Below are 15128 nucleotides of genomic sequence, written 5' to 3'. Positions count from 1 at the left end.
CCCTCCATACCTGGGACTTGGTCGGCTTCTGGCACAGTGGGGGCTGCTCCTGGCCCGGAAGGAAGGATGGTGTACGTGGAATGACCTCTGTGAACAAGGGGTGGCGGGGAAAGGCCCCTAAGGACCTGGATGCGCCCCACCTGGGGCTGTTTAAAATAAAGGAAATCCAAACCATCGTGGGCCGTGAAGTCTTTGGCCCTAGTGCCCAGGGTTCCTTGCTGTGTCTCCAGGAAAACCCACTAGGTGTGGGGTGGCGGGAGATGTGGGCTGAGAGCCGAAGCCTCGGGTGTGCAAGGGCTCACACATGCTGTCTTGCGAGAGCCGGGAAGGTAGGAGTTAGGTGGAGGCTTCCCGAGCACGTGGGATCTTCAGGGCTAAAACCGGGAGGGTCCCAGGCAAACCAGGATAGCGGTCACCCTAGCTAAGCTTCCCAGGCTGGGACACCCCACCCCAGCCTTGAGGTCAGGGATGCTGTCCCTTGAATTCTGTGGAGTGTGGCTCTGCACTTGGCTACCCCAGGGCACAGCAGCCATGGAGTAGCCCCTGGGATGCCGAGGACCCCTTCTCTTTCCTGTGTAGCTCCCAGACCTGGGGCTGGGTGGCCCGAGGACAGCTCCCAACTTGGCATTGACAGTGGGGTTGGGGAGGCTCTGGACCCCCTGTGGCAGTCCACCAAAGTGGGGCTGCTCAGCACTCTGGTGTCTGGGGTCGAGCGCCTGGCTCCCACGGTGTCCTGTGTCCTGTGGCTGCTAGAGCAAAGTGTCACAAAGTGGGTGGTTTAAAAAACAAATTTATTCTCTCACAGTTCTGGAGGCCAGAAGTCTGAAATCCACGTGTGCAGGGCCATGCTCTCTCCGCACACTTCCTGCCTCTTCCAGTGTCTGGTGGCTCCAGGCGTCCCTGGGCTGATGGCCGCATCACTCCAGTGACCTCCTCCCCTGTGTCTCTGTCTCCTCTCCCCTCCCTTCTCCTGTAAGGATATCTGTCATTGGATTTAGGCCCCACCCAGATAACCCAGGATGATTCCACCTCAAGATCTTTCACTTAATTACACCTGCAAAGACTGTTTCCAAACAAGGTCACAGTCACAGGTTCCAGGGGGTTAGACGTGGACACGTCTTTCTTGGGGCCACTCTTCAACCCACTACACACGATATCATCTAACTTAATGCCCCCATCGGCCCCCCGAGGAGACAGACGCAGGAGTTCCAGGCCTTGCTGCCTGCCCCTGAGTGACCCTCATCCTGGCTGACCCCAGGTGACCACTGTGGGGTCAGTGACTGACCTGACCAGTAATGGGACCCTGGCAGCCTGAGGCTCCAACACTGTTCTGACACTTGAGCTTCTGAATTCACTCACTCATTTTTTCAGGAGCATTTTTCCTCCCAGGGCCCTGGGAGTGGGGGTGGGGTGGGGGGCTGCACCCCTGGGCCTCCAAGGAAACTTCTGCTGCTGGGAAGGCTCAGTCCAAACTGCACTCCTGCACCCTGCCCTGATGCTTGGCCTGAGGGGGCATGTGTGCCCTGAGAAGCCCCTTCATCGTGAATGATGTGGCTGAGAGTCTCCTACTCTCCCTGGGGGCTCTGTCACCTGGGAACAGTTTACAGGTGGCTCAGATCTGGAGATGGGGGGTGGCTGGGCGGGGACCCAGGAAGGAGGCTCCACCAGCTGCACGGTGCCACCCCACCCCCTCTTGGGGTCCCCAAGGCTCTGCTGTGTCCGTGGAGGGAGAGAGGCCAACTCAGATTCATGGGGGTGACCCAGATGGCTCAGAAAGTTAACCCAGAGTTGCCACAGGTCCACGCCCTTCCGCTCCTAGGTATGGAACCATAAGAGTCAGAAACAGGCACGCAGACAAACACTAGTATGTGAACGTTCACAGGGGCCCCAAACCGGAAATAGCCCGTGTTCATCAATAGATGGTGGACAGACAAGGCCCAGGCTATCCATGCAGTGGAATGACTCAGACATAGAAAGGACTGAAGCCTGACACACACTACCACATGCATGACCCCCAGAAACATGCTCAGTGAAAGCAGACAGACACAGAAGGCCACAGATCGTGCGATTCCGTTCATATGAGATGTCCAGAACAGGCAGATCTGCAGAGACATAGAGCAGATTCACGGTTGCCGGAGCTGGGGGAGGGGAGGTGGGGAGTGACAGCTAACAGGGACGGGGTTTCCTCCTGGGGTGATGAAAAAGCTCTGGGACTAGCTAGAGGTGGAGGTCACATGATACTGTGAATGCACTAAAAGCCACGGTATTGTACACCTTAAATTGGTTAATTTTATTTTATGTGAATGTCACTTCAATAAAAAAATAAAAACATTCACAGTGGCCAAGATGACTCAAGTTTGGAGGTGACTCATCCAGACCGTTTGCATCATGGACACTTAAAGAAAAGTCTGACCTTTCCCAGAAAGCTTAAAGACCAAAGCGATATCCCAAGGGCAGGGAGGGCGGGAGGCAGATTGGCTGAATGTCATCCAATGGCAGGTTTTCATCCAAGACGGGACATGGGCCCAAGGCACAGACACTTTGCCTGCCAAGCACTGGACGCAGGCTCAGCCTTCCCAGGCTAGGGAAGCTTTGAGATTGGAGAAACGAAAGTCCCTTGTCAGGGCTGTACCGAGCTGGGTGAGATCCCAGGAGCTCAGGCCAGGCAGAGGGTGTGGGGTGGGAAGCCTCTGCCCTTCCCCAGAGCCAGATGGGAAATTACAGAGGTGGCAGGATGGAGAGGATGCTGCAGGGGCCCAGGGAGGTCCGTGGCCTCCCGGGCATGGGGACCGTGGCCTGGGGAGCATCCTGGGGACCATGATGGAGTGGCCCTGCCCAGGGGGACCAAGGGCTGCAGCTCAGAGTGGGAACCTGAAGCTGGACCCAGAGCCCTGCCCCTTCATGCTAGCCTGCGAGCTGCGGGAGACCCCTGTGTGAGCTCTGCACACATGCCTGCTCCTGCACACATCCACGTGGTCCTGGGGCTTCGGGGCATACTGCACCCCCACAGCCACACATGAGATGAATTTTCCAGGCTTTGTGGAAAGTACTACCATGTCCAGAGTTGGGGAGGGGCCCTCATACCATCCTGCTGGGCTGGCAGCCCAGACATGGCCCCAGGAGAGGCTGGGTGGCTGCTGGTTGCCTTCCTGGGAAAAGTGTAGAGCCCCACGTCCTGCACCATCCAGAGAGGAGCACCTGCACGCTGGACAAGGCACACCTCTCTCAGAAAGTCCACCCCCATAATGTGTCTCTTCATTATTCAATGGCTATCAGGCCTCATTAATGGGCAGCCTGCTTGCTAGGGGCAGGGGGTCCGTAGAAGGATCTGGGAGCCCTCTGTCCCCCAGTAAGGTGCCAGCCCTGGGGTAGGCCTGTGCTGCCTGGGAGGGTGAGGCCTCTCAGGTGGGCTTCCCTGTGGCCAGGCTCCAGCTGTGCCTCTGACAAGAGTGCATGGCTAGGCACCAGGGAGGGGGACACGGTGACCATTTCCCCCACGCAGGGTGGTCTGTCAAGGTGAGGGAGCTGTGAGAGAAATGTTGGAGGTGATGGTCACTCAGGCCTGGTCTGGGTGTTGCCCCAGGCTGGGAGCTTTATGTCCTAAACAGCTGGCTTTTTCTTCCTAGATGTGGTTTCCTGACCTGTGATATCACTGGTCTTAAATAACAGCTTCCCTATGAAGGAAGTTCATTCTGCCCTGGACATGGCCCCAAAGCCCGTGTGGCCTTGAGCTGGGGACTCGGTTATGTCTGCTTTACAGATGGGAAAGCTGAAGTCAGAGAGGCGTGGGGCCTGGCCCACGTGCTGCACTGGAACCTCCAGAGGGTGGAGAACAAGTTAAAAATCCAGTTTCTAGTTGTCCCCACCACCCTGCTATCCCTCCACAGGCAGGAAACCCGGCAACCCCTGAAGGGCACATGTGTCTCCCGTGGGCCCCCACTCGTCTGTGAGCTGTGCCCCCTGCCCTGTCCCAGGGCTGGAAGGGGGATGGATGTGGAGGTGCTGCTGACTGCATAGGCCCGATACCCGAGAGCTGACTTATTTTCACCATGACTTGGGGTGATTGCCAGAGGTGGGAGCTGCTGTGGCTGAATTGTGACCCCCAAGATCCACATGGTGAAGCCCTCACCTCTCCATCCCAGAATGTGACTATATTTGGAGACAGACCAGATTAAGGTAAAATGAGGTCACTGGGGTGGACCTAATCCAACAGGATTGGTGTCCTTATAAGAAGAGGAGATCAGGACACAGACACGCAGAGAGGGACAACCATGTGAGGACACAGGGAGAAGACGCTGTCTGCAAGCCCAGAAGGGTGGCTTCAGAGGGACCAGCCCACTGACATCTGGATCTTGACTTCCAGCCTCCAGACAGTGAGAATAAATCTGTGTGAAGCCACTGCGTCTGTGGTATTTGTTACAGAAGTCCTAGCGAACTCATACAGAAGCCACTAAAGTCTGCAGGTGGACTGCAGGTGACTAAAGACAGTGTGTGGCCACTTGGGGTTCCAGAGGCTTCTGAAAGCTTCTGTCCCCTCTCCCTGCCCCTGGGGACATGGCCCATATGGACTGTCCTCTGCCTTTGTGGACCCCACTGTTGCATGAAGTATGACGTGGACACGCAAAGGTGGCGGATCTCCCAACTGGTCCTCCTCCAAATCAAATCTTGACATTGACATCCTGAGCTCATGCCCAGTGAGCAGAAGCCCAAGTGGAGAAGCCACCCAGAGGGTTCCACTTTTGGCTCTGAGCCTACCTTCCATGGGGCAAACACAGTGATGAGTTTCACTTTCTTGGTGGCTTCTAATACTCAGATTTTCATATTCCTCCTGAAGCCATTAATGAATGTTTCATGGTTTAAAAAAAAAAAGTTATTTTTCCCAAATGTAAAGGGGAGCTCCAAGGAGACCAGGATGGATTCCAATACTTGACAGACATTTCTGAGGCCTGGCAGTGTAGCAGGTGTGTGGGAACCACCCCGCCAGGCCTCTGTGGACTCCAGGCCCCCCACCCCAGTTCTGGGTCAATATTGATTCAGAGAAAGTTGGCACCAGCAGGGACCCCTGGACGGAGAGAGCAACCAAGGCACCACGGGGGTTGCCAGAGAGGCCCCCAGCCTGGGCTCATCGAAGACACTCAGGCTGCGACAGAGATGGGGCTGCGGGTAGAGACGGGGCTTCCAGTGGGGATGTTGCAGGGCGCAGAGAATACAACTACCGCAGAAGTTCCGGCAAATCCTGGGTCCACCCATTCAATGCCTTTTGAGCCTTTGCTTTGTGAAAACTTAGTGCAGAAGCATTTTTTTAGATTATATCAATTAGTTCTGAATTGCTAAAAGTCTGCTTTCCAGGCGTGGGTCGAGGTCCCTGGCAGGCAGAGGTCTGGAGGTAAGGGCCGTCTGGGGTGGGCCAGTCCCCAGGCTTTGTGGTCCCATTAGGGGCAGTTATGGTTTTCCTATTTCACAGGTGAGGTGTGGGGCTCGGCGGCGGAAAGGGCCCTCTAAGACTGGGCCCCAGGCAGGGGAGGGTAGCTCTGGTCAACAGTCAGAACCAACAGGCCTTCCCGCCCTTGCCTTGTTGAGGCTGGGGCTCTATGGGGGGCATGTCCAGGGAACCAGCCCCTCTCCATGGCCCCAGGACCTGCTCCCTGGGCCTATATCCACCACTGGGCACCCCTTGGGCAGGGGACTCTTGGTGCCTGGTGTCGCTGCCCCCACCCACCACCAGTGTGGGATCGTGGGGCTCCTGCTGGCTGTCTGCCCTGCTCAAATGCACCCCTGCCCAGTGGGCCCCTGCTGGTCCCCAGACTCTGCTCCTGCAGCAGCCCCTGGAGGCAGATGGCTGTGGAGGGACCATCTCTCCAGGCTACCATTATCCAGGCCCAAGCTGTGATTTGGAACGGAGAACAATCTGAGCCTTGGAGAACACGCTGGGGTGGGGTGGTGGCCGACTGTCCAGTGTGGGCACTTCTAGCCCAAGTTCCTGCTGCCTTGGCCTCTGACCTGTGTCTCCCCATGGCTGCAGCCCCAGCCCCCAGAACATGCTGTCTCTGAGGGGGAATGAGGTGCTCCTGGACAGGCCCCAGGTTCCCCCAGCCCAGCTGCTTTCTGTGGCATCCTGAACCAAAGCCTCCCTGTGCTTCTTGCTCACCTCCCATGATGGCAGGCTCACTGCTGGTGAGGGGCCTGTGCTGGGCTCGGATGGCTTGAATGTGGCAATATTTCTCTGGTTCCACCCTCTTCCTTCAGCTGACTCCCGAATATCCGGGGGTGACAGAGTTGGGCATGCTCTGAGGGTCGCCGCTCAGCCCCGCCCCACCTTGTCGGTGCAGGCAGGGGCTGGGAACAGGGCTGGGGCAGCGTCTTTCACAGTCTTGTCCAGCAGCAACCAGCCTGGCCAGAGAGAGAAGTGGGCGGTCAACGAGGGAATGAATGAGTGAGAGAGGGAATGAATGAATGAATGGATTTGCTGTGTAGACCCGTAAGGGTTCAGGATTTTCTCTGCCCAGAGAGGAGAGAGCCGGCCCACCCCTGCAGCTCCTGTGATTGGCGGATTTTCTCCCAGCCTGTAAGCGGCCCTGCCAAGTGCTATAAAAATACACCGGAGTGCGCCAGGGCCCTCAGCACCGCACTTATGCCTTAGGGTGACAGGTTAAACAAACTCCTCCTCAGGATTTACTGCCTCCGTTCCTGCTTCAGAGCAGGGCCTGCCAGCAGAGGATGTATTTCATGCAGAAATACCTCCCCTAAGTGTAAACGGGGAGGGAGGGCCCCATCTCGCAGAAGGCTGCTTCTAGACTTTTATATGAACAAAGCCATCTATATAAACTTGCCAAAAAACAGCCCGTTACAGAAAGCCATGTGTAAGACTCACTTTCCAGTAACCAGTAAATCAGAAGGTAGAAAGGGAATTTGAATTTGAGATGGGCAGTGACAATTTTATTTTCTTGATGCTGTGTTGAGTTTTTGGGAAATAGTGTGGGGAATAGAGAGGAGGTGGCACGTGTGGTGGGTGAAGCTTGGCGTGTCGGGGGCAGGTGGGGTCGAGAGCAGAGTCCCCACCCAGCGCCGGGGCCTGCCACAGGCTCCACTCCTGGAGTCACTGACGTGAACACTCCCTGGCCTGAAGGGACATAGGGCCTGAGACAGGTCTCGGGTCTTGTCCCTTGTGGCATGACCTGCCTGGTCCAGCCTCGGCACTGGTGCTGTCACTGTAGCCTGGACAGAACACTGGCAGCTCCAGAGGGAACCAGTCACTCCTGCTGCCCCGTCCACACAAAAGCCATCATTCAAGGTTGTCGCACATTCCAGTCCTCAGGCAGTGGGCTCCCCAAAGCTCCCGGGACCCTTGAATCAGTCACTGATGTGAAGCATGGTTAGAGTGTCGACATAGTTCCAGTTTCCTTCTTCCAGACAGGGACGTGCCTTGGTGCCTGGGGGTGTAGAAGGACAGGTCCTGGTGACCAGCCCATTGAGTTAACCCTCCCAGGCCTTCCTGAACCTTACTCCTCTTGGGAAGCAGGCATGCACAGACATATTTACTAGGGGACCTGGGAGCCGCAAGGGGGGCTGGAAGAGTCATGTCTCCACTGTGGGCTCCTGGTCTGCTCTACGCTGAGCACCGAGCACAAAGCAGGGGGACCCCTCGCCATCCGGGGCCAGGAGAGCAGGATCCTCAGGGGGCTGTCCCTGCTCACAGCGGGCTTGAGTCACCAAGGCGGGCAGGGAGGCTCCAGTTGGCGGTGGCCAGGCCCCAGTCTGGCCAGACGGGTCACGTCTCACCAGGCACCTGGAATAGCTCTCTTGGGTGTCCAGCTCAGGGAAGAGGGCGTGGACACTCCGCAGGATGGATGTGCCCAGAGCCGCAGGCAGCCCTGCCAGGCCCAGGTAACAGGAGCCCGGCCCAGGGACACGCTCTCTGGCTCAGGTGCAGACAGCAGTTGGGGAGGGGCAGCAGACTGCGCCTCATTCCTCTCCATCAGGCCAGTGGGAAGCCAGGAAGGCTTCCAGGGTGCTCATGGAGTGTCCCCTTGGGCTGGACCTGAAGGGCCGAGCCACAGGGACCACACGGTTTGTGACAGATCAGGGTGGTGGCCAGTAACCACCTGGCAGTGTCCACGCTGGGCAGGGTCTATGGGGCAGTGGTCTCTGAAGGTCTCCACGTGAGGTCCCGCAACATGATGGTGCCTGCAGTGTCCCAGGGCTGCTGTGACAGATCACACAGACGGGGTGCTTGGAGCAGCAGAAGTACATTCCCTCAGTTCTGGAGGCCAGAGGTAACATCAAGGTGGGTGGGCTGAACTCCCTGCCAGGGCCGCGGGGGAGGGTCTTCTGGCTTCTGGGGACTCTGGGCTTCTCTTGGTGGCCTTAGCGCTCCGGCCTCGGCCTCCAGTCTCTGTCTTCACATGACCTTGTGTGCGTGTGTGTCTTTGTGTCTCTTCTTACAGGGACACCAGTCATTGGATTTGGGGCTCTCCCTAATCCAACATGACCTTGCTGTAACTCATTACATCAGTAATGACCCTATTTCCAAATAAGGTCACATTCTGAGGTTAAGCCCACTGCAGTGCCCGTTTGTAGTTCAGAAAGTTGAGGCCAAGAGAGATGGGGAAGCCCCCCACACCCCCATCCACTCCTGAGTGCACAGCCAGGTCCACAGGGTGGGGGCCACGTGGGGTGGGGGGACTGGAGGGAGCCCTAAGACACTGGAGGGAGGGAGCCAGTTGGAGGGGACACCCGGGGAGTGGGACCAGGTCAAAGGGGAAAGGCCTGGGTGGGTGTCTGCCAAGGGGGCCATCAGGGGTCTGGGAGGCAGTGAGGGGTGGGGGTTATGAGAAGCAGTTTTGAGTTGATCTTAATCGAGGAAGGGGATGACACTGTCAGCTCCTCTGTCCTCAGCTGTGAGTGGGGAGCCCAACACTCCCAGGTCACTGTGTCCATGGCGGAATGATGAGGGGCCAGTGTCACCAGTTCTACACCCAGCCTGTGGGGGATGCCTTCAGGGACAGGCAGGGACAACATCCAACAAGCGGTCTCCTGGCCCGTCAGGAAGCGCTGCCCTCCTGCAGAGGAAGACACTGGGGGCTGCACAGGTGGGGAGCTGGGACCGCCCCTGGGCCCCGCCTGGTTCCACTTCCCTGGTCAGCAGCTGGTTTGGGCGCAGCTGTTGGAGACCAAGGCTGGCCCCGAGTCCCGCTCCTCCAGGCGAGACGGGGTGCCTCTCGGGCAGCCGGGTACAGCAAGTCCTCCCTCACAGCCTTGTGTCACGGCTTCTCAAATGTGAGGTTGTAAAGACACCAGCCGTGGGCAGCAGTGGCCACGAGGGACCTCACAGGACATCCCTGTAAACATAGAGGTGCCAGGTGGCCAGATGGTGGTGACCCCATATTACATAGTGCTGCTTGTCAACAGCAGGAAGGGCTGGTGGGGACACTCCTGGCGTGGGGAGCTCATTCACACATGTGCTTGGGCTGCACAGGCCGCTGGTGTTTCCGGTTAGACGAGCCCAGGCCCAGGTCGTTCCCACTCAGGGGCGGCTAGCTGTGTGTCTGTGTGGCTGGAGGCCCTGATCAGGTTCCCATGCAAGTAGGACTTCTGTGTCTGTGGCAGAACAGGACCCTCACCCCTACCCCCAGAAGACACATGCAGAAAGGCGAGGCATATGTCCAGAGGATCTGTGTGTCTTGCAGCAGACTTTCTGCTTGGCTGGTGTCTAGGAACTGTGGGGACACGCAGGAGCCGAGGGCATCCTGGGCTGAGTTCCCAGATGATGGTCCCAGGAATGCCGGCCGTGAGCAGGTTGGAGCACTGGGTGCTGGGCTTGTCTAGCAGGGACCACAGGGCTGTCCCACCTGAGGGAGACGATGTGAAGACACAGAGAAGCCACATGAAGATGAAGGCAGAGACTGGAGAGATGCAGCCATAAGCCAAGGAATGCCAGGAGCCCCCAGGAGCTGGAAGAGGCAGGAAGGACGGTTCCCTGGAGCACACGTGGGGATTGCAGCCTTCCAGGCCTTGACTTTGGACTTGCAGCCTCCAGGCTGTGCAAGAAACATTTGCATTGTTTTAAGCCCCATGGGTGGTGCTTGGTCACGTAGCCCTGATCTGCATTCATGTCCTGTGGCTGCTGGGGCTCCTGGTGTCCTCTCCCCTGTCATCACCTGGTGTCCCCCTCCTGTCTACATACCACATCCTCATCACCCTCTGTCCTGCATGGTCAGGGCTGCCCCAACTCTCTTGGGTGACCCAAAGATGCTCAGAGGGGACACAGAGGTTTCAGAACCTGGAGGACACAGCATCGAGGTGTGCCCTGCCAGGTGTCCGGACACCACCCTTCCTCCCCGCTGGGGTTGCACAGTGGAAGGGCTCTTCCTGTCTCACTGGCCCACTTTCCCGGTGCTGTCACGAGCTCCTGGCGACGGGGACGGCACCTTGTTCTCCACTTGAACTCCCTCACTGCAGCGCAGAGCTGGGTGAGCAGCAGGCGCAAGAAGAGACCTTCTGCCCAGCTCCCTCTCATGCAAACACGCGCCCGCCATGCAGGGCTAGGCCAGGGACACGCGGAGCTGCGGCGGACGAGGCGCCCTCCTGAGGGCAGGCACTCGCCAGTGCCTGCCTCACTGGGCACTGGGACACCTGTGCCATGGCCGACTCAGTATTTTTCTTCAAAATAAATCAACTTTAGAGCTTCAAGTCTATTTTGAAAGGAGACTTCCCATCATGGGTTTGCGTTGCTTACGGGCTTTTCTTTCAGGGTGCTGGGGGGCTGCATTCTGTCCCCTCAGTTCAGGAACACCCAGGGGAGCCCTGCAAGTGGCAGGGCAGGGTCTGGGGGAAGGGGAGACCCTGGGGCGCCGAGGAACTGGGCAGCCACCGTCTCCCCAGGAAGGCGCGGATTACCCGGCACTGCCGGCTGGCATCTGCCTGCCTTTCTCGAGGTGATTCGATACCAAACAGCTGCTCCGGAATCCAGGCGAGCTGGGAAGGTGGCTGGGGCAGCTGCAGAGCATGGGGAGGGGTCTGAGAACCCGTCACCTGTAGACGAAGGTCCGCACTCTGCCCCGTGGCACCTGGCCGAGGCATCCCAGTCCTGGGGACGTGTCACACTGGGTCCCACCTCCCTGCCTTTGCTGTGCTGTTCCCCTAGTCTGCGTGCCCTCCCCACCATCACAGAGGTTGGGGTCGTCTGAACTGGTGAGAGCTGAGGGTCTACCTCAGCCCCACCCCAGGCCTGGGGACCCTCAAGGGTAGACGGCTGGAGCCACAGGGATGCAGGGGTCAGGCCCTGATACCTGGGGGTGGGCGGGGACAGCGTTAGGGGCTGCTGGTCACAGGAAGCCCATGGAGCTATGTGGGCCTCAGGTGAGGTAGAGGCTGTCAGGGGCACTGAGGGCCGGGGAGGACCTGGGGGGCAGACAGGGGAGAGGGGGCTGAAAACCCACAGGTGACTCCCACAAGTGAGATGCAGGCACACATGTGCAAATGCAGGAACATCCGCCCACATGTGCACATATGTACACACATACAAGGCATGTGTGCACGTGTGAGACACACTGCACCACACACACGTGCACCCACACATGCGCACAGGTACACATGTACATGCAGGGACATGCTACACTGCACACATGTGCACACACACATGCACCCTGTGTTGCACACACACTGCATGTGGGTTGCAGGCCCATAGTGCCTTGTCCACATGTGTTGCACTAATCTGCCTGCATAGGAGGTGCTGGTCACCAGCAGGGTTCTGGGGTCTTCCTGCCTGGAATGCCCCTCGGTCCCCTCAAGGTCCGGCTCACCTGAGTGGCTCCTCCTGGTTGCTCTGAGTTTCTGCCGGCCCAGCTCTGCCCTAGGCTGTGCTGGGGCATGAGCTGCAGGAGAAGCTGGGCTGGAGGCTGGGGGCAGAGTCCAGCCTAGGAGGGCTGTCCCACTCTGATGGGAGTCCCTCTGCCCACTCTAGTGGCCTGGGAAGGGCACCTGCAACTGACAGGTGCTTTGTGAGGCTATATGTGTGCTGGGCTCCAAGGCAGCTGTGCCGGGAGCCAGGCCCTGGATCTGGGTCAAGCTCTACTTCCGTGGAGCTGCAAGGCCCTGGATGTGTCTCTCCCTCCCCAGCCTCAGTTTCCTCACCTGTAATGTGGGAGGCCAGGGATGGGTGAGATTTGGGGGCCTCACCCAGCCTGTGGGGTGGCCCAGGCCCATCCAGGAGAGCTCAAGTGCATCTCTGGACCAGCTGCGTACAGGGTGATGAGGCCCGGGAGACCCCACCTGGGCTGGGCTTCCTGTGAGGGGGCATGGTGGCCTTCGGGAGGGAACGGCTGAGGGGCCTGGGATTCCTCCACCTGACGCCTGCTGCTGCAGGCCCTGATTTATGGCCCCAGCAACTGTGGCGACCCACCCTCCCTGCCGCCCTGAGGTTCTTGTCAGCATCCTCAAGGGAGGGGACACAGGAGGGAGTTAGATCTAAGACACCTCCTCCCCAGGGCATCCTGAGCCCGGGTGGGTTCCTTGGTCCCTGTGTCCCCATCCAGAGTTCGGTCCTATGAAGTGGGTATTGCCTGCAGGAGGGGATCTGGGCGGGGCTGCTGAGTTGGCTACTGTGGCCTCCTGAGCCTCAGCCTCCCCATCTGTGGAGTGGGGAGGACTTGGTCCCTGATGCTGAGCAAGAGGCCTCCTGGACCGACACCAAGTGCTGACTATGGGTCCATCCGTCCAGCTGGCCTGGCCTCTGCCACAGGCAGCCTTCCCCGATTACAAAAGGCCATTCTGCTGAGGGAAAACAGGGCCACGCCCACCCCAGCCTAGAACGAGGGAGTCTGTGGGGCGGTCCAGCCACCAGGACCAGAGAGGCAGGCTGAGTGGGAGTGGGGGCTGCAGGAGGTCCCCAGGGCAGAAATCACCCTGGATGAGCAGGTGGATGGGCTCCTGGGACAGAGCGTGCCTGCATCTGCGGCACCACCACGGCCCAGGCAGGTGACATGTTGAGCCCTGCCTGTCACACTTTCTTCTTGAAGAAGAGGCAGTGGCTCTGGGAATCGTCTTGTCCTGTCCAAGCTGGCCTGGCCCATTGGAGCGATGTGATCTTGGCCTTCAGGACAACATTGCTCAAGGCAACGGAAAGTTCCAGAAGAGGCTCACAGAGAAGGAGGTATGGAGTGCCAGACAGCAGGATCTGAGACCCTGCTAGTGCAGGTGGGTTTGTGGCAGCAGGGCCCACACTCTGCTGGGTGATGTGTCTTGTCACGTGGCACAGGGCCCAGCAGCCGTGGAGTTTTGGGACAGTCGAGTTTGATGACAGAGTGACCGGCCAGTCCCATCAATGGAGGTGGCATCGGGATGGCTGTATGTGTCGGGGCTAGGCCCAGTCTGTGTCCAGATGCTGCCCCCATTCCCCTGCCCTGCCAAGTCCTCAGGGCAGCTGGGCAGCCTGGCCACTCAGGCCTGGGTCAGTGGAGGACATGGCCTCCAGGGCCTGGGACAGGACAGGAGGGTGACCTCAGCCCATTGGGGTTCCACACATTCCCTGAGAGCCCCATTACCCCAGGCAGCCCCCCAGGCTCAGGCCCCACTGGAAACACACCAGAAGCTCTGGTCACCCCAACAAAGCCCGAGGTCTGTGAGAGATGTGGAGGGAGGGTGCACCCTTCCTGCCACCTGGCCTCAGGGACCATCCTTGGATGTGTCCTTGGCTGTCCTAATGTTCAAAATTGGCAGGGGGGGCTGGCTGGGGGCAATGTTGTTCCCCTTGGGCATCCAGCATCTGTCTGTCCAGGAGGCCTGCTGACAGGCTGCAGGTGGGCATGGTGCCCGTGGGCCCTGCAAGATGTGGGTGTTTGAGGGGCAGAATCCAGTGTGGAGGGTTCCGGAAAAAGTAAATAAGAAGCAGACTGCAGGGGGGCTGCATTCAAGTCCAGAAATTTGGGGCACAGCTGCCCCAGGAGCAGGAGTTCTGCTAGGGACCACCCCCCGTCGGCTGTTCCTCTTGGAGCCACATGGGGCTGGCCGTGGGAACTGCGGTCACATGGCACCCACTCCCCCGCGACCACCACTCCAGGGAATGGTGGCGAAGAACAGATACACAGCCAAGACTGCAAGCCCCAGAACATTCTTTAGCATCCAGCGGGGGTGGTGGGTATCAGCTCAGAGCCACAGGTGTGTGCTGCCTCGTGCAGATGTCCTGGAGGACCGGGCCACAGCCTGCGGGTTCAAGGGTCTTCCCCATCCGGGGCACTGACAAGATCCCAGACCCATTCCTGGGCCCTGTGTGCATACAGTCCTTGTGGTCTGAGACATTTTTTAAACTTTGGTCACGGTCGTTGCCAGAATGTCCTCCCTGGCCTGTGTCCTGTGTGATGAGCCCTGAATGTCCTCCACAAGGCTGGCCCTGCTCACGCCCCTGATCTGTAGGGGACAACTGGCCTGGCAGGTGTCACCCATGGGGGCATCCCCCTGACACGCATGAGCAGGCTATAGGGGGGCCTGAGTTGCCACCCCAAGGTGTGGCCATTCTGCTGGTGGTGACCACCTGCATCCCACGGAACAAGACCTTGACAGGCACAGGCAGACAGGGGTGGGGAGGCTTCATCAGGGGTGGGGAGCAAAGGTTCCAATCCTGACCACTGGGGTTCCAGTCTGGGTTCTGCCATTGACCAGCTGGTGACCTTGACCTGCCTCAGTTTCCCCATCAGTAACATCCCGTCCTGCCGGGATCTTATGGGGATTAACTGAGTTGACACACGAAAAGTGCCTGGAGCACAGAGCAAGCTCTCAGCTGATGGGAGCCAGCAGCACCATCATCATGCATGTGTTTCCGTCTTTGCTTTGCCCACCGGGAAGCCCCATGCAGAGTGTGGCCTGCCTTGACCCTGTTGGCCCTCCTTAGCGGTTCTGGGCACTCTCTGGACTTCTGGTTTCTTTTGGCATTTCTCCTTCCCTTGCTCATGCTTTATTAATTTTTTTCAGACCCGCCTTCCTTTTTCTTTTCTTAGATACAATTCACATAGCATAAGACTCCCCATGTTGAAGTGTCCAGCTCCATGGTTTTTAGTACACTCGGTAAGTGCACCGGAGTAGTGCAACCACCATCACAACCAATTTCAGAACGTTTTATCACCTCTTCAAAGAAA

This window comes from Galeopterus variegatus, unplaced genomic scaffold, assembly GCF_000696425.1.
Source record: "Galeopterus variegatus unplaced genomic scaffold, G_variegatus-3.0.2 Scaffold615, whole genome shotgun sequence".
Classification (NCBI taxonomy): domain Eukaryota; kingdom Metazoa; phylum Chordata; class Mammalia; order Dermoptera; family Cynocephalidae; genus Galeopterus; species Galeopterus variegatus.
The sequence above is the reverse complement of the archived record's forward strand: the minus strand, read 5'-3'. Positions refer to the sequence as shown.